The sequence below is a fragment of the Kryptolebias marmoratus genome, linkage group LG5, assembly GCF_001649575.2.
Source record: "Kryptolebias marmoratus isolate JLee-2015 linkage group LG5, ASM164957v2, whole genome shotgun sequence".
NCBI lineage: Eukaryota > Metazoa > Chordata > Actinopteri > Cyprinodontiformes > Rivulidae > Kryptolebias > Kryptolebias marmoratus.
The window spans coordinates 14160879-14185863 of record NC_051434.1 but is presented as its reverse complement, the minus strand read 5'-3'; the positions used below and the strand labels follow the sequence as shown (position 1 = coordinate 14185863).

General features: G+C 38.2%; 1 long non-coding RNA gene across 1 annotated transcript in view; it reads left to right on the top strand.

Annotated features, from left to right (window-relative positions):
* Positions 1 to 2323: 2323 nt before the first annotated feature.
* The window catches only part of LOC119617021, a 41472-nt gene continuing 18810 nt past the window's right edge, over positions 2324 to 24985 (top strand). Inside the window, exons 1-3 of the long non-coding RNA XR_005233171.1 lie at positions 2324 to 2432; positions 9537 to 9608; positions 10023 to 10203. This is a non-coding gene — a long non-coding RNA (uncharacterized LOC119617021). The remainder of the gene's footprint in view (positions 2433 to 9536; positions 9609 to 10022; positions 10204 to 24985) is intronic.

The following is a 24985-nucleotide window of genomic DNA, read 5'->3' as shown; positions in this document are numbered from 1 at the left end:
GCTGTTTTTGGGAGAGGGGCAGGGAAAGAGGAGTGGGAGGAAAAGAATACCGAACTTGTGAGGGAACAAGAAAGCAAATTTCAAATAAATTGTCTCCAACTAAAGCTGGTTTACATTTGCAATATACTTTTTTATGTTGGCCCCACTAAGGCAGAAACATTGAAAGATTACTGTATTTTCAAAAAAAAAAAGAAAAAGATAAATGTGTACTTGCTTATAAAACACTATGTTTCAAATTAAATGCCATAAGCTTTCTCAGTATGACACATGCAAAAAATAAGACCTATGTGCAAGTCATTGTCCAAGGCTCATATAATAGTCTACTCAACCAGGAGGTCTGTGTGTTGCAGATTTCATAATCTGTACCAGTCCACAAAGATCTGCCGAGTGTCCCTCTGCAGCCCTGGATTCTGTGACTACATGAACCGTATGTGACTTTAACACAAACACAATGATAAAACTGGCATTCAAGAAAGACACCAAGAACACATGTTTTGAAGAACGAGTGCATGACCATGAGCAAAGAAAAGCAGAACAACAAAAATGCTTGGCTTGTATTAAAAACACGACATCCCACATTTATACAATTTATCACTATAAGGAGAAAAAAAATATCCAAGTCTTGGTGACAAACTGCTAAAACCCATTTTCTTTTACAAGTAAAAACATAATTGACAGTCACATTATGGACATCTATGGTAACGGAGTGGGAAACTGTAAATACATGAATCAAACTCTGACCCAGAAATATCATGGTAATGATTGTGTGTGTAATGGGGAAATTCATGTGGCTTTTCTTATGCAGAAACATGTAAAGACAAAGAAATTCACCATAGTTGTCTGCAGTGGTGTAAAAATTTTACCACTTTTCATGGTGGCAGGCAAAAATGTAAATGCCTGTTTTTGTGCATGTGTCTGTCTGTCTGTTAGCAGACAGACAGACAATCTCTGTCTGTTGGTTGTTTATGAATGCATTTGTTCATTGTATATGATTTTTTGTAGTTTTTTGTAGTTTTTCTTTAAGTTATGTTTTTTGGTTGCGTTTCTTTGTTGCGTTTCTTTGTTTGTTTGTCTGTCTGTGCATAAGATTATTCAAAAAGTTATGAACGCATTTTCACGAAATGCTTTTTCAGGAAATGTCAACTACAAGTGCAAGGAAGAACTAATACCAGCAATCAGACAGATGCAAGAACTCACTGATGACAGTATCTTCTATGAATCCAGTGGAATGACCTACATCAAACATCCCAATGTACTTCCTGCACTGCAATAAAGGTTCCCTCTCCAGCCATCCACCTATCAACATTCTTTTCTTAATTTTTCCCCTCCCATCAGTCTCCTCACCTGGGTCCCTTGAGTAAAAGCAGCACACAGAAACATAAGGTAATCTGTCTGGGTTAATGTGCTGGGTTATGCAGAGGCTCACGCAGAGGCCAGCCTAATCGCCGTTCGGATCAGCATTGAGAACAAAGCAGGCTCTACCTTTTATCCCAAACCAAAGTCAACAGAGCAGGATTCTTAGGAGGCATTGCTAACATTCTTGAAAGCAAAATGAAAAAAGGAGCCACTGACACTTCTCTTCCAAACTTAGGAGGGGCAGAAAGTAAAAGTGTCAATCATAATAAGGAAGATGCTTCAAATTTTCTACCAACTACGTTTATCTTTCACATTAAAAATCTAAATTTTTTGCAGCTTTCTACCCCTTTTTAATAGCATATTTAGGACAATCTTTCATTAGAATAAGGAACTACCTTTCTCCAGCTTTCCTTTTTCAAATCTCTGTTTGCTTTCTCTTTGTCTCTTGCTAACGTTTGTTTAATCCTCCCCCCACCTCACACATTGATGAGCCAGGGTAATTAATAATTCCCTTAATAAGGTGATGTTTGCACAGATGGACCTCTTCCCCCAGAATTGGCTTCCTTTTGTGTCAATGCTATTTCCTCTCCCCTGCCTGCCTGACATATCGCCGAACATGCCAAGCCCAGCAGCACTTCTGTATGAGTCTGATTCTGTGATCCGGTTCACCAAGGAGAAGGATTTTCAGACTCACATATCATACATGTGTTGATAGAGAATGTATGGTTTTGAGCCGTTATAGCGAATTGATTACATTTTAGAGTAAAAATAAAGAGAAAATGTAAAGATACTGAACTGAAAAGTAAAAGAATATGAGGGTAAGTGTTAGAAAGTTAAACATGGTGGCAGTAGGAAGATGGGTTTGGAGACAGTTTGGCCAAGGATGTCAGAAAGGAATCAGTGAATAACTTGGCTTGTTTCTCTGCGGTAAGAATAGCATGGGCTGGAGGCTGAAGCCAGAGCCCACAATGTCTAGCCTGGAAGGTTCTCTCATTAGAGAAGATGGAGTGTGCAACCTCCCGGGAACTGCTGGATTCATGAGAGCCCTGAGAACACATCGCAAAAGGACATCTCAGGTAGAAAGTAATGGTAATATTTGTTGTTTTCCCTTTTTTGTGGCTTTTGTGCTTTGTCTCTGGCATTTGTGGTGATGCCTGCAATTATCATACGACTAAACCTCCCCTCTGTGTTTTTCAATTCGAGAATGTGCCGGAGAATGCCCAGTGAGACGTGAGCTGAGGCTCTGCACTGTTTCCAATACTAGAAAAGTCCTCTTTGAAGTAGTGCAAAAGCACGCCAGTGTTTTTTGTTTAAACATCAGTTTTATAACTCTCGAGAAGCCGAGCTGAGCTGGTTGGCAGGAAAATGACAAAGTACAAAGACGGAGCAGACAGGGAAAGGAGAGAAGAAAGGATGAGGGTGCAAATACTGCAACAGTGGGGTCCCCCGGCACACAGCTCACCGAACCATCTGTAGCACAACCTCAGAGGTGACTTTAAATGTTTGCCTGGAAAAGAGGAGCTGTGTACTCAGCCGTAAACTATAAACCATCAGGCGCTCTAACAAGAGCCATGCGCATGTAATTGTAACAATCAAAAAGTCATTTGGATATTCATAGAAGTGTGTTTTCTGCTCTGACAATCAGATCCAGTACACAGGTCATAAAAAAGCATGGATTTCTGAATTTACAAAATCTCTATTTTTCCTTTTTCTGCATGGATATCTATTTGTTAAAGGATAAAAAAAAAACAAACCTTTTTTTGGCGGGGGCGTGGCCAGTGAATTTAACTTGTGGAATGACTGGGGTGTGAGAATGTGGGCGTGTGCTTGCCTAAAAAATTGACTGCGATGATCAGATTTCTATGAAACCTCGTGTCTCAGTCTGTTTGTGTTGTGCTCAAACATATGTGTGGCTTGTCAGTGGTCACAGTCAGAAATGTGTTCAGCAATACTTTTGAGTCATTAAAGCTAGAATATGACCTCAAGTCAAGGATTTCTGCATAGTAGACTACAGTATGTAAGTAGATCAAAACTTCTGACATTAAAGGGACAAAAAGGGCACCAAGTATTGAGAAAATATTTTTATGTGTTAATTAATTGCCTTCATTTGTGTACACATGTGTGAGTCAATTTGTCTATCTGTATGTTAGCAAAATATCTCATAAACTAGAGGAGAGATTTAATGAATCACTGTATGTACCTTTAAAACTGATTAACTTTTAGAGTCAGTCTGATTCATAATCATCGCCACAACTAAACAGTCTTAGCGAACACTAAAACTGCTATAACTCGATCACTTTTACAAATATTGAGCTCAGATTTGATGTGGTAGTCACTGTGAGCCCACCTAAACACATACTCTGAGCACTAACAGATCACATGAGATCTTTGTTTAAAACTTTAGCCTTCTGGGCAGCAGGAAATATGTCAGAATTGGTGACAACTGATGGTGCATCAACTTGCTGAAAGGGTGTCCTGTGTTGCAGTGGAATATTTTGAGTAAACTCTTTGTGGCTTTGAATTAAGGGCCAAAGAGTATGTGCAGTTGTAGGGGTATAGATGATGCTGAAAAGAAATTTAGCCAAAGTCTGATTACAAAAGTGTCACATTCATGACCCTGCAACTTCTCCAATTAATACAATAAAATAGGAACAAGGTAATCTGTCTGGGTTAATGTAGTGTATTGCTGTATGATGACTTTCTCACACCAGGTGTTACTGTTTAAACATGTTACTTTTATAGTAACATGATCACTACTTTAATTTTCTTTACAGGTGCTTAAACATGCAAAGACTTATCTTAAAGGCCTCAGAGGAGCCCTATGTGGTGTTTCGGGGACATACAGTACATCTGGGGCTTCTTAAGCAAGTTCAGTCTTTATTCTAAGAGCTTTTTCCAGCTTTTTGGAATTTTTATGCATGTGAACAGCTGCTTGTGTTTGGGTAAAAGAGCAGGGTTTAAAATCTGAATACCACAGGTGAGCAACTGATTTTTATAGAGTTTGAGCCATACAAGAGCCATGACTCAACACTTTTATGTGGCTTTCACTTTGGAGGCGGAAAAACAAGCTGTTGAAGTGGGAATATATTCAACAGTCAAAACTGTCACTGTTTTTCTGGAAAACATCACTTTTTTATGACTCCATGAGAGCAACTTCACCAAAATGTAACCGATTGTCAAAATAACAGTTCTCAGTTGCTACACTAGACTTTCTTTTAGCTCTGCGTCAGTCCTGAAAGGTCAGAAGCTTGTTTATTCCCAAAATATTCAACAAGAACCTTCCATCAGCATTGACCTCATGGGCTGTACAAATAAAAGACTTCTTGTGAGGAAAACCCTGGTGATTAATTTTGCCCCAAGCATCTTAAATGTGTTAATTGTATATGCCCTGTGGAAACGTGTGTTCATGCTTTAAAGGTCCAAATGAATGGAAATTGAGATTCCCACTTTAAAAGGGGCTTCTGAAAAATTCCAGAAAAGTCTTCTTTACAGTCAATTCACTATCATTAAACCAAAAGGTCAAGTTAAAGTTATATTTCATGATACATTAAACATGTTCACAAAGCTATTCAGGGTTTAATTTCTTCAATGCTCCTAATGAACACCTTATAAGTAGTCTTTATTCTCTTAAGTCTTTAAATGCTACTAAGGACTCTTGTTAGAGACAGAAAATAAACACATCTCAGAGTGAGTAAAACTCCAAAAGCACTTATCTTAGCTTAACTGCATTTGGCAAAACTAATCTCAAGAAGTAATCACTTAAAATCACATCATTACACTGTATATGCAGTAAGTTTATGAATCACCCTATAGTAGAAAATGATATGTCCTATTAAAGTGTGCTTGTGGTAAGCGTATATTGACGTAGACAATTTTTGGAAAGGCCAATGTTAATGCCTGACCGAAATCCTACATTGACCTCTCAAAAATTGAAGCTACAAGTAAAAGAAACCCTCTGGAGTCAAACATGGGTACAAAAAGAGTAAAGAAAATGCAGATTTATCATGTGTACAGTGGGTGAACAGTATAGGCTTAATTGGACATATATGTGAGACGACAAAGATAAGCCACTAAATAATAAAACATGAAAGTGTAATCCCTGTGGTCCAAATTTTAGGTACACTTCAAAACTTTAAGCTCAAAAGTATGGTGCTAATATTTGACAAGAACTTGTCACATGCTAACCGGATACTGAGACAATCATAACCCTGACCGCAACACTTCCGGAATCAGTGGCTGAGCCTCTGGTTCACACTTGTGTACACATCAGATGTGTGTTTTCCAGTTCCCTGTCTGTGCACATATCTTACAGAGAGCACATCCTGATAAATCAAGGCCTCTGATCTCACAGCCAGGAATTCCAGACTGCCTGGGCCACACCATTCAGATTCATGAAATACGGAAACAGCGGCTCTGTGCACCAAGAACTCAAAGAATAGTTTCAGGCTTCTTATAAAGTGAATAGATGAGGGCGAGTTAAAGAAATTAGGAAATGTTATAACAGTTGTTATTTAGGCTATTTTTAATCAGCTTCTATCAAATCTTTGCTCTTTCCTTTCTGCTCATTGTTGGAATATATATCACAAAAAGTAAAAAAACAAAAAGGAATTTGGAAGATGAGAAAAAAAATAATACAGGAGAAAGAGCTGGCACCAGAAGTATTTAAATTCTCTGTGTACACAGAGAAGAATGTTCCACGAGTCTCAGAGCAATAGGTTACAAGTAAAAATTAAAAGTGTTAAAAAACGTGTGTTAAAAATATGATGAAAAATGTGCCTTTACATTTGAGTGATTGTGGCCAGTGAGTTCCACATGTTATTGAGGAGGGAAAATATTGTTTCATTTATGTGTGAAAGGAAGGAATCCGTATATGTGTTCATACTTTTGAAAACCATTCATCCTGTATATTTCACTTGTTAAAGCTTCCTAAGAGGAACCACTGCAAATGTCAGGATGGTGTTTTGAATGATGAGAGTATAATGTTTGAGCTTGCACTCCTGGATGTGGAAAGATTTTATCACATTCTTCCTGGGGAATTCTCTCCAGTTCCAGCAAAATGGCTGAAGAGTATAGGAAATCTCCTATAGCCCTATTTGCACAGGATTAGTTTTACCTAGGGACCACATGCTATTTGTAATAATTACAGAATTTATCTGTGTTGTTAATACCGTGCAAATCAGCCATGTCAGTAATCTGTAAAGTAAAAATTCCCCCACAAAGTAACTACTATATTCTGCTGAACTCTGAGGTCCTGTGATAATACTAATCCGATGCAAATCGGCATCTCTCTGATTTGGACAGAAATAGGCAAGATCTGATACATAATTAAGCAGTTTTTGTTTCCTGGGTGCATTTTTGTTTGCTTTTAGCCATGGAGGCTGCATTGGAGAAAACCTTTTGTGTCCCGGGCCAGCAAAAACCTATCGACCTGTAACAATCGCCATCAAAATTAAAAGACTGAAGATAATGCACATGCACATCACATGCAAATGGTGGCTCACAACAGACATTGCTCTGTCTAGTAAGAATAATTTTCTTCTGTTTGTAACCTACTACAGTGGGCTAGCTGTGGCCGTAGCCTGAAAAGTAGTTTTAACATAAACTCACATAAGGGGATGTTATGCAATACGCAGCGCGTTAACATCATATCCAGAAGATGTTCGTAAATTTCAGCAAAATCTCAGGCTCCAGTTATCCTGTGCGAATGCATCATATAAAAAGATGAAGTTGGGCAGTAATTCATTTATTACATGTCGTCCCTAATTAAAATGAATCCCGTGCAAATAGGGCTCAAGTCTGAGTCTCTCAACCTACACATTAGGAGGTTTGAATCTGGACTTACCTGTGCTGTTAATGAGTTCTCTTGCTTTTCCCTCATGCACCCACAGTCCTCTCAATGTAATTTGGCAAAACGTTCTCGTTGGTTTTGTAAAAAGGGATTCCATTTTGCTGCTCCATCATTAAGATCTGATTGATGGAGTTTTGCTTTTCGAATCTTCCATCTCTGCAGAGCTATGTGAAAATCTCTGCTGGTTACCTTTAAAGCAGTTCTTGCTTGGTTATTAAATTAGCTTGGCTATTTAAAAGAAAAAGCCTGATGAATTGTCAGGGTGTTCAAGGTGAGTGGACCCAAGGACAAAAAATATAATTCAATAATTAAATTATTTTTTAAAATAAATGAAAATGAGCCATGGCTGCATTGACTGTATTTTAATGGTGTAAGACATGCTTGCGTTCATGGTTTTTGTCAGAGTGCTACATTTTTGGAATAGTTCTACATTGGAGAATAAAATTAACCAATGAGAAAATTTTGTATGCGATCTGTGCAGGATTTCCTCGACCTAGCGTATTTGGTATCCATGGCAGAGTTAGTGAATTAGTACTCAATGAAGAACCTCTTTAAGGCTAAAAGTTCCAGCTCTTTTCATGAGCTTAGTCAAATGAGTCAATTTCCAGAAAATAGCCAAAAGTCCCAGCACCTGGCAGAATCCCTGGAACATAAAAACAAATGAGGGCATGAGTTCTGATAGATTAGTTTGATCAACCAATCAGGCTGGAACTGTATCCAGTGGGTGTTTGCTTTGGACTTTTCTAGGGTTTTCTACAAGGGCTATTGGCTGATTTATGTTGGTGGTATAATCAGAGTTGATGCACTGCTTTCAGCTACTCTGAAAATGGCAATAGGTAAATATAATATTGCCACAGAATTGCTATTAATGTTTTTTTTCAAGATGGCCCCTCAAAAAATATGGACTTTGTAAAAAAAAGTAAAGAAAAACACCCCATATCTAACTGTCCAGAGCTCGTTCAATCTTCATTTTGCAAGCTGTTCAGGTTAGCAGCTAGCAGCGTTTCATTCAGCTCATTTGTGTTCAGGAGGTTCCACTGCTGTGGGTGCTCGCTCTTTGAGATGGAGAAGTTTGAGTGGAATTAGAAACACTGTGAGAACCTCAGCTGTTTAACTGAAGTTGCACAAAGAAGCCCACTACAGCACAGGAGGTCATTTAAAAACACCAAAATCCCTAAAAACATTTGAAGAAACAAGAACAATTTTTTACACAACTTAGGAACCTCTCTAAGGTTAATGTAATGTTATCCAGGGGCAATCTTGAGACTGTCATTCATGCTTTCATTTCTTCTCACTCAGACTTATTGCAATTCCCTATATACATGTCTGAGCCAACACAGTCTACATAAATTAGAGTTTGTCCAAAACGCAGCAGCCAGGCTTCTCCCTAAAACCAGAAAAAGAGAACAGATTATACCTGTTTTAGTTTCTCTACACTGACTCCCAGTAAATTTCAGAAAAGTTTTATTGATAACCTCTAAGGCTTGAACAGGTCTTACACTTAAATATATTATTATTATTATTATTATTATTATTATTATTATTATTATTATTATTATTATTATTACAGTATATCTCCTTATGTTCCTAATCATCCAGAAGGACATAAGGATGAATTTTGTTTTAAATTTAATTTATGTTCAGTTATTATCAGTCTGTTATATCTTTGTATCTTAGTATCTATCTTATATCTTCAACAGTTTATCTTTAGAATGAATTAATGTGAATTATTTTAGGTAAGTTTAGTTTAGCTTTTTATATTATTGTGTGTTTTCATGTTACTTTTTCTCTGTATTTTTTGTGTTTTAATGCTGTACAGCACTTTGAACTGCCTTGTTGCTGAAAAGTGCTATATAAACAAATTTGACTTTGACTTTTAAATTAATATCTATGGTAACTAGTTTAGTTTTTGGCTAGTTTGGCTCAATGTTATGTAATTTATATAATCTAAATACATTATTCCCACTTAAAAAAAAAACACTTTTTTAAAACATCATCCCTTCTGATTAGCATTAAAAGAAATGCTAAACTGACATCAAAGAAAAAAGTGTCCAGATATTGGCTGATATTTTTATACTGAGACTCTTTCAGTGTGTGTGTGCGTGTGTATGTTTGTTTATGGAAATATTAAAAGAGACAATCATGGCAGAGTCACACACATGGAATTTTCAGGGAAAAGAGGTAAAAGTATAATCAGATGTTTCAGATCAAAAGCTACTAAAAGAGCACTTGACATCGTAATTCGGGTTAAGCGCAGAGTTGCAAATGTTTTATTATTAATTTTTTTTTACATGTATTGGCCTTTTGTTTACACTTCTGCTTTTCTCTTTAGTGATGAAAGAAAAAAAATAAAGACTCACACATGACAAGCTGCAAGGGACTTCCTACCGCCAGGCTCTGAGAGGTGAGAAAAAGCCTTATCTCTGCTTTATAATGTAACAGAAACAGTATGGGTGCCAAAGACGCATTGGTTTGGGGGTTTGTGCTCCGTGCTTGGTGAGTTCTCCTTTCCAGATGAAAATAAAAGTCATATGAGTGACTCCCAAGGCTGACAGCTGAACTTGTGCTTTTAAGCCAGCAACTAAATTGAACTCCACATTACGAAATAAAGACAAAAAATACCTCAAAGGACAGATTTTTTTAATTCTATGAAAACCAAGCCCAAGAAAAAGTATTGTCATTATAGGTACTCCTTACCTTTTCTGTACGTTTAGCATTAGAAAAGAAGAAACAACACACTCTAACTTTTAAAACTCCATTTAAAAGTTGAAGTCCAAAGTGTAACTTTCAATACAAAACTGTTTTTCATGCTTGTCAGGTCGCTGCGAAAGGCCAGTGCTGAATGAAAATGTTTGCCATCTGAGTATACCATTGCCTCACAACATGAGAAGGAGCTGGAAGCCCATCAAACAGCAGCTCTTGGGAAAGCAAGAGAAAACATTTCCAAGCCTGTCAGGTTTCACTGACGCACAGATCACCATCTCGACACTGAAAAACAGGTAAATGGATGGAAATCTGGGGAAGATGGGAATTGGTTAGGTTGAATCTGTTGGCGCCAAAGAAAAAGAAAAGTTACAGGTTCATTTAGAGGACTGTTTACTTGAGTTAAACTGAACCTCTCAGTGAGACAAAAGGGAATTTTTCCAAAGACAAATTTTGCTGGGTTCAGCAGCAGCACAATAATCAACAAGCTAAGTGATTAACTTTCCCATGCTTTGAAAAAGACCACCATCATTATATTGTATTGTGTTAAAGAACGGTGTGTCAAAATTACCCTCATAATTGCTGGTCTGGCACAAAGTTGTTATGACTGTAACTCTTAAGTCCTTCTTTAATATTGAGCCTTAAGTAACCCCTCTTTAGAATAAAGAGCAAGCTCCTTATCTATTCAGATCTAGAGAACAGGGCCTGAAATTCCTCTGTGATGAAGGATGTGTGGGAATGTATCTCTGAAAGGAGCCATCTTGGACTCAAAGTCACATGAATTGCAGTGACGGCTGTGGTCACCAGTGGACAAGAGAAAATTCCATTGTAGTACACAATGTTAAAAGAAGGTTTGGAGTCATTCTGTGCAAGTTTTCTTGGGAAGGAAAAATGCAATTACATGGTAAGTGTGTAATAAAATACAGAAAAAATATGTTTTGGGAATTAACATTTCTGCAAAACCCAGATGCCATGTTTAAGAAAGGACAAAATGAACGAACCGCAGTCTTACTAAAAACCAAGTCTCTGATTCAGCATCCTGTAAACTTCCAAGCTGGTGTACAGGAGTGTAAAATGGTCTATATCACTTCCTTCTATAAAAGTGGGTAATCATGTAATTGTCTCTGTGTGTGCATGTGATTGTCTGAATGTATGTTTGCAAAATATCTCAGGATTTTAATGAAACTCTCAGAAAGTAATGATTGGATGTACTTCAGCAACTGTTTACTTTTTAGAGTCAACCAGATTCAGTATGGTTGCCACAACTAATCATTCTACATAAATCACTATAATTTGGTCAACTTTATAGATATTAAGCTAAAAATCTGCTGTGATAGTAATTGAGAGTCATCAGCAACATATACTCCAAGTGATAACACAGAGTGATAAGATTTTTGTTTAAAACCTTGGGATTATTTGTTGGAGTCAACCCCATCTATCTGTTACCAAAATATCTCATGAACCAGCCGACAGAAAAAGACCACCAATGAAACTCTCTGAACTCTTTTGAAGTCAAACTGATTAAAGATGGTTGTCACAGCTAATCAAACATTACAAAAAAAGCTTTATAAACATTAAGCTAAAATTTGATGTGGTAGTAGCTGAGAATCAATCCCAACATATACTTTCATTGCTAACTGATTTAAAAAAATCTGTTTCAAACTGTGAAGAGGTGAGTACTTCAAGAATTCAAGCTTTCATCACACAAACAGAATTGTTTGTCCATACTGAGTGACACAATCCTTAAAAGGCTATTTTTAAATCACAGGCATAAAATGGCTGTAACGCTGGCAAAACATTGACTAACCTTTTTGCTATAATGCAGTTTTAATGAACTGTGGCTTGGAGCCCGGTCTCAATAAGAAGTGATTAGTTTAAATGTCAAAAAGTTCAAAACTGAGGCTAAACTGGCGACACGTCATGTCCTAGGCAGACAACCAGCAGCTCAGACATGAGCGAAATGAAATGGACAAAAATACATTAGGTGTAATATGCACACACACACACACACAAACACTGGCATGGGCAAATGTGAATGCCAAGCCAGGTGTATCCCCACAAGAGGTAATACACCACATACCACATTTTACAGCCCCTTAAAGCTACTATAAGCCATGAACCTTTTTATGGAAAATACCTTCCTGCTCAGAGGCAGAAAAAACATGCAAAGCATAAATCATGTTTGAAACAATGTCCATTTTTAATTTTTTTTTTTTTTTGAGATTTGTGGCTTATAAGTCTGAGTCTGTGCATGAGGGGTCTCATATAACCTGTGTTTTTACATGCCATTATGTGGTAATATCCAGACGCCCTGTTTCTGTTAAATATCAGGCTTGGAATTTCAAAATTTGGATGGCCACTCTTTGGCTTTTACCCTCATCTGTACGTGTCAAAGGGACAAAGGTTTATGTGGAATGCCAGTGTGGGCAAAGAATGTTGGAAATGTGGAGGCATTAAGATCGTATCAGTGAAAGCAAAGGGTGGGGGTTGAGAGATGGCATTTATTGACATTGATTGTTCAGAGGATGATAAATAATGAGGCATACTATAGTTTTAAAGATACACTTTTAATCTAAAACTTGGCATTGCAGCTGTCAAAAGTTTATTTTCTTCAACATTTAGACAATCAAATTCAGCAATATGACTTCTTCTGTATGCCAATGCACTACACTGACTGGCAAAAAAAAAAGTTAAGCAGACAGATGGAATGGGGGAAATAAAATGAAACTGCACATGTTGAAAGGTCACATGTCTGTATTGTAATGATTACAATATAAGATCAAATAAATAATAGAGTTGGTAGCATGGGCACAATATTGGTCTGATATCAGTAGTATGTGGCAAGCCTCTGGGCAGCGATTTGGTGCAGAATGGTGTCACACAGCCAATGTATCCATTCCTGCAACAAATCGCCCCATGGCAGTTATAAATGTCCCTTGAGATCAAGCAGATCAGCAGTAAATTGATGTTGATGTCCAAGCTAACCCTGCACATGTACACATGTACACTTTGTTCAAAGATCAGGGAACCTGGCTGGCCACAGGAGCCTGCCAACATGACACAGGCAGATAATAAACAATAAAGGTTGTGTGTGGGTGAACGTTGTCTTGTTGAAAGCCAGTAACATAGTTCTGTCTCTGGAGGGGTAAGATATGTGGATGCATGATGTCATTCACTGACCCTAAATCACTACCAGAGGTGAACTGAAGTCATAGTCTTTGGCTCCTCACAGCATGACACCATTGGAGTAATGCCCTTGTGTCTCTAAGCACTGGTGGTTTTGGTCTTCTTCCTTGAGTTGTTGCCATATACACACAATGGTCATCTATGATAATGTAAATTCAAGATTCATCCCTGAACATGATATGCTGTTACTTGTCATTTGTTCACTCATCACAGTTATGGCACCACTTGAAACACAGTTGTCTCTTGCTCTGTTGTTGATGGCAGCCTACAGATGGGATGATGACCCCATAGTCTAGCTGATGTCAGTTGCTGAGACACGATGCAGAATGACAGGTGTTGTAAGAAGTCCCATACCTGTGTTTGGATAGCAGGTACAAATGCTATGTGGTTGCAATGCTTGGTACACAATACAACAATTGGAAATGGAGCTTTGGCATGTGTGGGTCCCCTCAGACACCGGTTGGTGCCAACACAGCACACAGAATCCTTCACATACCCATTGCTGTTCTGCATTGTGTTTCAAATTATATTTGAATTGAACCAGTCTTTCACGGTACTTACATTTATTTATTTATTTATTTTGGTTTGTTACATTTTGTTTGTCAGTGAGTGTCTTACTGATGTCCATTACTGATGAGCACAGTTTAAAGATGTTACCTTCTGTGTTAAAAGATAACATGATTAATTTTTTTCAAACCACCTTATGTTTTTAGTAAGAATAGTCTGGAGTTAAAATGTACTTAACCATCACCATGTATTTCACCTGACAGTTAAAACAAACATGCTCAATGATTCTTTGACAGCCTCCCCTTTCTCTCTCTTTACCTTTTTCTTTTTTATATTTATCTCCTCTTACAAACTTGTGTCCTCTAATATTAAATTTTTGGTTATTCAAAACGACAGGTTCCATTTGGATAAGATCATTTATAAAGGAAAAAATGCAACCAGGGGAATAGTGAGAAAGTTTTTGTCTTCAGAGGATTCCTTCAGGTCAGACAATGCTCCCAACATTGTTAGGCTTTCTGACTACCAGCTCCTTGCATAGCAGAACTTTTCCACTTCGTCTAATCCAGCACATCTTTATTTTGACAACTATCTCTTAACAGAAGTCTAGACATGCACCTCATCACTTCTGATTCTTTTCTAAATGTATTGTGGTGGGAAAGAAGAAGATGAAGGAGAGTGAGAATGGCAAAAGCATTCCTTCCCATTCCTAAAAAGGAAATAAGGCATAGGCACATTTTTGACATAGTTCAGGAGCGGGCAAAGAACCCTGAAAGACTATGATGGATAGTTTTAGCTAAAAAGCCTGGATTATTAATGAATGTGTAATACAGGTGAACAAAGTGAAAATAAAGATCAACTGTAGTTTTTGCCTTTTCAAATGAAAATTGTCATTGGACTTCCTTGCATGTAAATATGTAAGAGAACAATTCATTTTACTGCAATGATAGTTGAGTTCCTATGTAACACTTTAAGTGCATAGAGAAAATGTAATGTAAAAACAATTACAAATAAAACACAATATAATTGTAATTTTAATAGTTTCACCTGTGTTGCATCATGTAGGTTTATCTTTATTCTGCAACAACGGGTGAAAGTTTGACCTTTCTTTGGTCTTTTCAATATTCACATAGGAAATCACAATATTCCTTTTAAGGCTTAAACTGGTTTTTCATTTTCTTTTGTCCCCATTGTCAGTGATAACACCACACACAAATTTCTTTTCACTTGTGCCAGTCAAAACATATATGGTCAGCTCTGCTCATGTCCTGTTTCCACAGTTCTCATTGAAGCCTGTTGCCAATGAAGTGTTGCACCAGTTCTTTTGATGATACATTTGAAACTTTGGCAATTCCAATTCATGGCATTGTTAAAAGCTCTGTAAAGATATATGTTGATTAAAAATTGTAAACACGCTACCAAAACTCTAAGCCGGCTACAGACTTGTTAGTTTAATCTGGTAGCATAGTCAAGCAAATGAGATAGAGAGGTAAGATGAAGGTAGCCACTATATACATAGAACCAAATGTCTTGAAAAGTGCATAGCATCATCTGTACAAAGTATGTGTTGGAAGACCTTAGGTCACAAACAGAGTTATAAAAAAAATAAATTGATTCATATAACACCTTTCAGAGCATAATTACAAGGTGCTTAACAGCATAATAAAAACCATGGCACCTTAGATGATTAAAATAACAACCAAAGACATGATAATACGAAAGATAAAAAGACATTAAAAATATTCAATATCATAAAAGACAGATGAAATGATTATGACACAACAAACTACAGACGATAGCAGCAGTGACGGGATGTAGCAGTTCAAAGTGAAAGCTACATTGACACAGAAATATTAGACGCAAACATGAAAGAGAAAGTGAAAAATCTGAAGCTACATTGGTTTTTCTGGTTATGATTAAATCACCCTCCACCCCCCATCCACTCCAAACTGTGAGAATGGCTTCACTAGATTCCAGGAATAACATCTGAATTCTCTGTCCAGGAAAAGATAAAGCTTTGCATGAAAATCTCAAGTTCTTGGCCTCTGGTTGAGACTGGTCTAAAAATGAAGGGCAACTGCTCCTCTTGTGTTGCCCACTTCCAACAACAATGCTTGATAATTTTTCACCACAAAGCCTTGAAGTATTTTTTTTGCTAAGAAACTAGTGTGTAAACAAGAACAAAGTGTAGAAGACAATAGCGTCAAGATCACTGAAAGTGCCTTCCCCAATCCCATTGTGTATTTTTATTCCTAATCATGATGTTTTTCAAAACCTAATTCTTGCAGTGTCTAAATCTAAGAAACCAAAGCTTTAAACTGAATCTAGTAAGGGAATACATCAGGAATACATTTTTACCACACTTTGATAAGGCACCTAGGATGTTAAAAACTGACGGGAAAGTTTTCCCACCAAGACTTATTGTTTGACAAGCTGTAAAAAGAGACTTAGTTCCTTCTTGTTGGGAACCACTGGAGTAGACAACAACAAAAATAACACATTTCAACTCTGTCAAGATGTCTACATAAAATGAAGAGTGCTTTAATGGCCAGCCAGTCAGGACAGAAGAGAATATAAACAGAATCAATGTAGAATCACCCATTGGGTTATGCCACTGCTGTGTGAGAAGGTCATCTTGTTTGCATAGGGTTGTTAAATAAATGCTTGACGCACATGTCTTCATATGTATGTCTACTGTGAGCCTGCTGTGTGTGCATAAAATTTTACACACCATACGCCTGTTCTTTTGCTGCCCTGTGCAGTATTGGAAAGTATGAGAGTGACTTTATAGCTTGGCAGGCCTTCGGTGAAGGACATTTTCGTGCTGTGCAACAGGACAGTGATGGATGACAAGGCTGATGGAGTAGTGACAAGACCCCATGACCTCAGTGGTCTCCAAAGTCTTACATCCTTGAGATCCACAGTCTGCTGCTTCTCTGCATGTGCCAGTCTTAAAGCTCTTATGTGAACCTACATCTTGCAACCACATACTCACAAACAACGCAAGCATGTGAGGATACTGGGAGACACACACTTACACACACTCACACACACAAATATGCAGCAGGTAATCCAGAAGCAGTTAAATCTGATGGGCTGCATGTACTTTGGCCTTGCACACAGTGTCCTCCGGCGAACAGTTATTATGAAGTGAGAAAAGTGAAGTGGACATTTTCTATATGAGCAGAGCCAGATCTTTTTGCACAGCTGAGCACGGCTGCTGTTGGCCGGTGTGTGAAAACGTTTGGCACAGCAGTTCTCATGTCCTGCTTCTGTCTTTTTCCTTCCTGTCAAGAGCAAGGATCTTACATACTCTGTGGAAATGCTTTTAGAGGGAAATTGTTGCATCTCTGCATTTAGTTTTATCATTTTTCTCAAAGTGCCTTATCAGTGCCTAGAACTGTTAGTGTAAAATCAGCTGAGTGTTCATAGTTTGTGTTGCTTTTTAGATGTGTTTTAAAACGCTCCGCCTTCTTTGCTAACTCAGTCTGTAGGTAACGGGGAGAAAACGAGGGCCAGCTAATCATTTGCGGAATGTGGCGTGGATATAAGATAGGGCCAGACTGGGAATGCATGGCCAGAGGAATGGTAATTACTGTGGAAATCAAACACCATCAATTGTGAGGTTTTTCAACATTTCACAGTGTCACCCCCCACCCACCCTTTTCCCCTCCCAAATCCCCTTCTCCACTCGTTCCAACTCAAACGACCCTCTCTGCCACTCCCTCAGGCTTTCAACCCTCCCTCGTTTTTTCCGCTATTTTCCACCCCGACTTCACTCCACTTCTACCGCTTTCCTCTCTTACCCTCCCATTTATTTTCCTTTAATTTTCTCCACTTCAGTTCTCTACTCTCTGGCTTTATCTATCTGCACTTTGTTTTTCCTGCCTTTCATGGTACACCCATTTATCCATAATCCCCCAGCCAAGTTCACTTTGTTTCCCATCCCATGCTCCACTTCCCTGCTCGCTTGCACACCTGCGCTGAAACACATGCATGCAGGCACTCACACAAATGACCACATAAGACAAATGACCCTCATCACTGTATGTCTGGAATGCATAAAAACACGTTCCAAATGCTTACTTGAGATCTCTACTTATTGTGCACTTGGCTGGCGAAAACAGTACCACTAATACTAATCCTCAATGTGCATTTGACTTGAAACTAATTCATGATTAATGAGTGAAAATATTTATAATCTTAATTAGTGTTTGTATGCCTTCATTAGAAAAAAACAATGACCCATACACATGGTTGTATGATCTCAGAAGAGACAGGTGATTACAGCTCCCTGATTGTAGCCAGTGTCTGTGTAATCAAAGGCACTTTTTGACAGCATGCACACGTGTGCATGTGAACCACTTAAATATCAGGGTGCAGTTGTTACATAAAACAGTTTGCCCTGTTCTTCATCTACTCATTTTTTTCCCCTTTTGACAAAAAGCAAATGTGTACTGGACAAATAGGGCTCCTGCCTGGGGTGACTTCCAGTGATAAGGAGGACAGGGCCCCTGGGAAAGAGGGAGGCACACTTCATCCATCTTCACATGACTGTAACTCAGCAGCCTCCTCAATCCAACTCCACTTGAATGTGTAATGCAGCAGAACACAAATCTTTCTTGGCAGTTGAGCTGAGGCGCAAATCCTTACTACCGATTTGGCATCAGCAATTATGCTTTGCCAAGCCAGAAGAGTGATAAATGTTACATTTTTCTGCCATTTGCCCAATAGTTATTAGCTTTTTATTAACTGTTGCGATCACATTTGGCGAGCTAAAGATCTAAGGAGGGTTTTGAAAATGTAAGACCTGGGGAAGCTTAGTCAATTAGAGGAATGCTTTATGAGCCCTCTGCAACTTCTGAGTCTGATATCACATGAGCCCCCATCTGTAGTGCCGGCCATCCATCTGTGAGAAGACAAATGGATGGAGGAAGAGACACATTAGGAAGGCAGGAAAACCTGCACCGACTCTGGCACACACAAACATGCGTGTTGGCATATTCGCAGGGCGGTCCAGACTTGTCAAGTTTCACTGAGCCGTGTTTGTCAGAGCATTACATTCACACAACGTCCCAGCAACAAGTGTTTCCTGGCTCCTGTAATTGTTGTGTGATGAGACAATTTGAGGAAATCACGTTTGCTGTAATGGTGAAAAACAGAGTAGACAAAATAAATATGCATAAAATACATAAGTGTAAAAAAACGACAGATTGTTTCTCAGCCACAAACTAGATGGCACTGATATCAAAATGTCATTTTGATATTATAATCTCAAAACTTAGAAATCAAAATTCAGATGGGGAAAGTTGATTCCCACTAAACAGAACAATGAAGTTTTCTGTAGTCAGGATAAAAAAAACAAACAATATATGATAAAGGTGTTTGGAAAAAAAGAGCTTTCACCACATTAAATGGATCCAGCATTCATGTTTCATCACTTGGAAGAGAAAGCAAGTGTATCAAAATAAATCCAGCATTTGCATACAATGCTTTTGGGCTGAGATCTAAACAAATCATTATCAAAATAAATCTTATTGTCGCTTGGGCTAAAATGCTTCCTGTTTTTGAAAGTGTGCTTATCATAATATCCTGCCTGGGCTCATGTGAAAACAGCAGATTGGGCATTTAATTATCCAAATGTTTAGGAGGCAAAGATGCCCTTATGTGACAAGTGGTCATTATGGTCGAGTTGAAACTTTCAAGAATTTTAGACACGAGTTTTTGGGCTGGTAAAATATATGTGAACTAAAAATAGAAAATGGAAGAACGAAGACATTCCTTAAAAGGAATGCATATCCCCTGCTGCACTGCATGGCAAAGTTTTGAATGCAGATAGTGAGCTAGCTGTTAGTGCTTAGAGCTCTCAGCTATTACAAATTGGACTGAGAAGGAGAAATGCAGTTTTCCTTCTGCTTGAGGAAGACTGGACTGATTCTTTACCTTAAGAATATTTAAGGGAGCATGTTTGTTCAACTAGTATTCATGTATTTTGTTGATATGGAGACACTTATGTATGACCGTGACCCTTGTGCCATCCTTTGAGGGTGGTTCAGGAATAAGGGGTTTCAGGCCTTTTAGATGCTATTCAGCTGGTGTCCAACCAGAATGAAAACTTGGTTTGAAATGCAGTAATAAGTCCCTCTCATATACAGTTAATTGTTTAACTCTGCCAAAGTTGCCCTTTGTCACCAATCCTGTTCAGAACTAATTTTTTTGTCACAGCCAAGGGGCTGGAATCACACTGCTGCTGCTTTTTGCAGATGATCTGGGCAGTTTGGTCTCGCCAAGCAGGGATCCCAAGCAGGCACTGGAGAGGTATGCAGCCAAGTATGAAGCAGCGGGGGAAAGATTAGCCCCTTCAAGTTTGAGGTATTCAAACAGAAAAGGGGTTGGATGAAGGGTGTGGCAACAAAAAGGGAGATTAATAGACAGACTGGTGCAGCATCTGCAGTAATGCATCACTGTCCATATTTTTCAGATGTGTAAGGGCAAAAAAAATCTAAAACTTTTGTCAAATGTGTCATTTGATCATATCTTAGAGTATAGTAATAGCTTCAAAGCCTGATGCTTTCCAGTCAACTGTAATAATACCTTTATAATAACAATGTAAAACAAAAAGAAGTGGTATACCATATTTCTGGGAAGTACTGTTATGAGTGGCCTGTTCTGCTCTGTGTTACCCACTGTACATTCGATCAAAGGTAAAAACACTACAAGAGACCAGCAGTAGGTCTAAAAAAAACCTTAACAATATTGTAAAATTTCCCTCAACTTTATGGATAAAATTCCACCGTTAAAATAATCATCAGGGACCCAGGCATGCATGAAATGAATTGACGCTGACACACACACACGGGCACATCTGCAGGAAGACCAAACATAAGGGAGCTAATAAAGGAAATCAAAGCAGAGGGCTCCACTTGGTGATGACAGAGTGCCCTGGGTCTTGGTCATACAACCCCTGGATGGTCTGTCTGCTCCCATGGTAACCCCCATGCTCTGACCTCATCTCACTCATATAAACCGCATTTGATACCTCTGTAAATACAAACAATTCAGCCTGCATCCATCATCCAGTGGTCAGAGTACAGTCTTGATTTACAGTTTACTGCTTTGTTCGCTTGTTTTCCCCGCTGTTCCCAGAATCCCTCATTTTCATTTGGTTTTGCATTCCTGTGTTATGACCACTTGCTGTGCTGAAAGTTTTGTGTGTATGTGCGAGACGGTCTGTGACATTCATTATGATGAATGCCTGGCACCTGGGAGACAGTGACATGATGAAAAATAAACTTGCTGTATCATAAATTTTGGTTTGGTTTACTCTTGAGTTTACGGATTAATTTTCTGACCCCAGCAGCATGTTAACGGCTCAGAAACCAGGCAGAACGGAAGCATGCATGCCCTGACTTCACAGCAGCCTCTCCTGTGGTACAAATTTAATAATTTCCCTCATCAATCTCCAAAATTCTCAGTTTTTAGAATATTAAACAAATACATGATACTGTTTGTTTTTGTGTTTATTCTTAATTACTGGACTTGTGTGCAGAAAGCAAAAGGGATAATTTCAGGAAATTTACCGCTTGTTTTTCCATCAAGCTTTATTTCCTCGTCTGTCCAACATTCACACACATCCATTGCTCGATGATTTGTTTTGCTATAAATTTAGGAAAACAGTGGACCTGACATGTTAGAAACAAAACAGATCACCCAGGAATGGAGCTGGAAACACGTACACCCACATAAACCCCTTTTCTGTAAAAAAAAAAAAAAGTTTAAGCTAATCTTACTCAGTTTGGCACACCACTATTTATGGCAGTCATTAAAATGAATTTTATCCCCAAAAGTTATTCATTCTTTAATTTTATTAAAAAAGAAATGTAAATATACACCTTGGAGTTTCATACAAGTTTATAAAGGCATGTTGTTTTGTAAACGATAAAGTAAAGTAAAGTAAATCATTGTACCTATAGTCTAGACTCAGGGTAAATTATAAATTTGGCATTAAACATAACACATTCGTGGAGAACATATGAATTATTATGCATGTCCTTAAAAGAAGAGCATTTTAGATGGCATTCAGATTCACAGAAAGTACTGCATTTGTATATTCTATGTGGTAACATTATCAAGACTGTTAATTCCTCCATAATGGATGTATATTTGCGTTGTATTGTGTAGAGGTATGTCCATTTAGTCTAGCTTTAGTTCAAACAGTTGACTATATATATATATATATATATATATATATATATATATATATAATTTTCTGGCAAAGAATATGGTGAGATCATTGCAGTGCACTAGAAACTGAGTTCTGAGGTTTGAGTCCGGACTGTGGATCAGTGGAACACTGCTCCTCACACCAAACCTCCATGCGTCCTCAACAAGCCCTCAGAAAAGAGGCATGCTCTGTGAGTAACCGTGGCATAGATTAGAGTCTAATTTAGACAGCAGAACTACCCACATTGACAAGGCAATCCCTTGTAGGACAAGAGACCAAGAGAGAAGTTACCCAGGCAAGCCTCAGGAGAGCATAAGATAAATGGGTGAATGGTAATTTCAGACTGTGCCAGAAACACTGTTACAACTTATACTCCTTCTAGATAGTCAAGTTTTATTGTCTTTTCAGAACTCTACCAGTGTGTCAGCAGAGCCAATCTGAAGACCTCACTAAACCAGGGTAGCAGTTGCTTACCATTCTGTTTTGTTGGTTTGGTTTGTTTTTGAAAGAATGGAATGTCCCCATATGATCTATACAGTCTGTTGCAGAACATCGTATAACTATTTTGATGATACTTAGAGAAAATTTCTTACTTTTGACAGGAGTCACACAACATAACAAAAACTATCAAAGAAAGCTTGTTGTATATCAGTAGGGATAAACATAGATCATGTGATTTTCTAACATGAGCTCCATGGGCTCTTTAAAAGTGGTTCTAGTACCTCTGTTTATGTTAAAACAACCCATTAAGTTAAAAATATGTGTTTATTTTACTGACTTGCATTTTGTTTGTGTGGAAATTTCTCCCAACAGTGGTGTGTGGAAAAACCTACAGTATGTCAGGTCACGTGGTCCTATCATCCAAACTAACACCACATTAATACTGTCACAAACTCAGCTCCATTTTGATTAAAAAGTTACTCACAAAATGAACCAGACCAGTCAAGCCACAAGTAGATTTACAGTGGAAACACTAATGACGATCATGCCCCAACTTTCCCACAAGCTGAAAACAGTCCCACACACACAGTTGTAGACTTACTGCAGCTTTGCTTTGTGCCCCATTTATAGCTACTTTCAGCAGTGAAGATTAGTCCAAGAGGCTGAGAAATGTATCCAAAAAGCAAACACCAAAGTGGGAAAGTCAAGACAAATCGCATCAGATTCACGCACTGGCTGTGCAAAACATGTCACTAATTTTAGCTGGGAAGTTTTAAACTTCTACAAACAACTGTAGCATACAAGCTACTTGTGTATGCACATGTAAATCAGCCTAAATCCCAAATCACGCTTTAAATTTCTATATTTTTCACTGCCTTATAAATAATAAATAAAGATACATAATCTATAGAGCTATCGCAATTTTAAAGTTAACATATTCTGTTAATTATGAACAACACATGAATAAAGGAACTCATCTGGAGCTGAGGTAGTGAATGACCTCTTTTGTTCTGGCTCTCCTTGTAATGAATATTTATGCCTTTGCCCAGAAAAAATACACAGACAAAAAGACAATCACCTGGCTTGGCTCATACACACCTTAATCCTTGCCAAAGATTCAAGGCTTGCATGAGAGTCCTTCGGTTGTTTTCTGAATGCAGTCACTGCTGTCTGATCCTTGAGCTACAAGTAAAAGAGACAAAAATCTCGACAATGGACACTTTCTAATGGTTGGGTTTATAACTAAGTAAATGAAAGCAGCATTCTTTGGTGGAATGCATACTGCCAGCTGCCTTGCATGGCAAAATTCTAAACAGAGATTTTTTTTGTTATCATTATACCCTAATCATGTGTTGGGGATGACTCCACCACACAAATTTTCAGAGCATTATCTGTAAAACTCACTGAGTTTTAGCCATTTTTGTGTTGGCTATAGCTGATTAGCTGTGGTGGCCATATTGAATTTGTTTTCCTCATAAAATTACCTAGTTATGGATGTACACCCAATGACTTACTTTCTGAGAGTTTCATTATAATCCTTCTTCAGGTCCATGAAATATCACAACTACTATCACACCAAAATTTAGAGCATTATCTGTAAAACTGACTGAGTTTTAGGAATTTTTGTGCATGCTATGGTCAATTACCTGTGGTGATCTTCTTGAATTGGGTTGACTCTAAAAGGCAAACAGTTGTAGAGGAACCTGTTCGGGTATTACTTTCTGAGGGTTTCATTCAAATCTGTCCAGTGGGTTATGAGATATTTTGCAAACAGACAGACAAATGAACAAGCACGCATGTACACACAGACACAGACAAACACATGACTATCTGTCTTTCATAGTGGCAGCTAATAATTATTTGAACTGCAAGAAGCTGGAACTGTTTGGAAGTTGCACAGGAGGAAGAGTATACACCTGTCTTCTGCATGCTGTTTATGCATGAATAATGAGCATAAATACACTGACAAGTTAAAACACACTACAATTAGGACAGTGTAAAGTTGAAAAAACATAGGTTTGCACAGAAAGATATAAAAGGCATTCCATCCTTTTCTAACTCATTTATCCTGTTCATGGTCGTCTTATTTTGTATGGCATACATAAACAAGAGTGCACACACACACACATGTTGAAAACTAAACAGTGCAGACATTGCCTGAAGGATCGTTCAGCTGGAGAGCAGATGTGTTGAATAGAAAGAATAGATGGAGTACAATAAACACATATTCACACACACACTCATTTGGCAGTGGAGATGAACAGTGAGGCTTTAGACAAGGAGAAGGGAGGATAACTGATAAGCATCGCATAGTCTTTTCAACCAGGTGAGATATTAAGGCACAAAGAGTGGAAGAAACCAAGGAGATATTCTTCAAAAACAGCTGCAGGGTCAGGAAGAGGCGAGGAGAGGAAGCTGGAACGAAAGGGGAAAGAAACTAGGATGGTAGCGAATGAAACCAACACAGGCGGTTTAGATTACGATCTGCTGCCATGAAAATCCTGAAAGTGAAGCTCATGTGATGATCCAGGAGAACTGACACAATGTGGCAGGAGGCTTCTAAGTGAGACAGAAGCATTTAACACCACCAGTGACGCAGTACATGAGTGTGCACAGGTTGAGCTAGTCAACACAACATCAACATGCTGATTTAGTTCGACACAGTGTCTCATGGAATAGTGTCTCTAACCTACAGACAAAATATGGTTACTGACCAGACCATG